A 1,254-nucleotide genomic window follows, 5' to 3' on the forward strand; every position below is an offset into this window, starting at 1 on the left:
CGGAGGCTGGGGGGCGGGACTCAGGGTGGCCTATCCGGCCATTGAGAGGCACGGATCCGCTGCCACTGAGCGGGGCTATCCTGCTGTTGAGAGGTACAGGGGGCGGGACTCCCGCCCCCTGTGCCTCTCAACGGCCAGATCCGGGCCGCTGAGGGGGTCCTACCTTCTGCGCCTCTCAACAGCAGGGGAGACCCCCTCAGCGGCTGGACCATCAAAAGTGGGGGAGCGAGCTCTGGCCTCAGTAGCGAGCCACGGAAACCCGGCAGAGGATGGAGAGCAGCGACGAGGAAGACATGGAGAAGCACCGCATCCACCTACGCCCCGTCACTCTGCGCACACGCTGCACCTCCTGCCCTGTGAAGTCCAGTTAACTGCCCGCCCCTGTGGGGCGCTTTTTCACCCCGGCCATCCGTCAGGGTCCCGATGGACTCGAAGTGTCGTTTCGGGGCCGCAGTCTGAGGGGCGAGGAGGTGGAGGTGCCACCTGGCCTGCTGGGATACGTGATGGTGATGGAAGAGCAGTCGGTGGGGAAGCAGGACTTTTCAGCGGGATCTGACAAGGAGGAGCAGGAGCTGGTGGAACCCCCGGAGGCGCTGGAGCGGGACTTCGACCGCTTTATTCGTGCCTCCGCCAGTTTCAGCCGCTTCACCCTGTGGGGCCTGGAGAGCATCCCTGGCCCGGATGCCAAAGTGCGTGCTGCCCTGACTGGGCCCAGCCTCGCCGAAGCAATCCATAAACAGGTGCCGCAGGACTGAGAACCAGCGCTTGAAACTGGAAGCCCCCGATCCCTTCACCAGCTCTCCACTTTGGACCACTGAGTCCACCACCCCAATAAATGAGCTCTTTCACAGCAAAAACAAAAACAAAAAAACAAAAGTGGGGGACCTGGGTGCCTGGTGCACGAGTGGACAGGCACCCAGCTCCACCGTGAAAAGCGAAAGCGTGTAGGGGACCCTACACGTGCATGATTCAATCATGCACTGGGCCTCTAGTCTATATATATAAAAGGCTAATGTTAAGTGTCCTTCCCACTGTCCGATCGCTCACTATGACATGCACTGACCACCAGGGGGCAGACACTCAACGTGGTAGCTGCCGTGACATGCATAGAGAAATGGCACCGCAGACCTGGCACTGACAAAGCAACACTCAGCTTCCCCCAATTGGGACACAGGCCCCGCCACCATCCCAGAGCTACAGCCCTCCAAATCGCAGCCCACAGCCCAGCCCAGCCTGCAAATGGTGGCTGTGGGC

General features: G+C 60.9%; 1 pseudogene across 1 annotated transcript; it reads left to right on the forward strand.

Annotated features, from left to right (window-relative positions):
• The first annotated feature begins 269 nt into the window (after window positions 1-269).
• On the forward strand, window positions 270-755 carry LOC307101807 (ribonuclease H2 subunit C-like; annotated as a pseudogene). Its single transcript has one exon. The product of its transcript is annotated as a ribonuclease H2 subunit C-like (transcript).
• The last annotated feature ends 499 nt before the right edge of the window (window positions 756-1,254 follow it).

This window comes from Cnephaeus nilssonii (genome assembly GCF_951640355.1).
Source record: "Cnephaeus nilssonii genome assembly, chromosome: 6".
In the NCBI taxonomy this organism is placed as follows: domain Eukaryota; kingdom Metazoa; phylum Chordata; class Mammalia; order Chiroptera; family Vespertilionidae; genus Cnephaeus; species Cnephaeus nilssonii.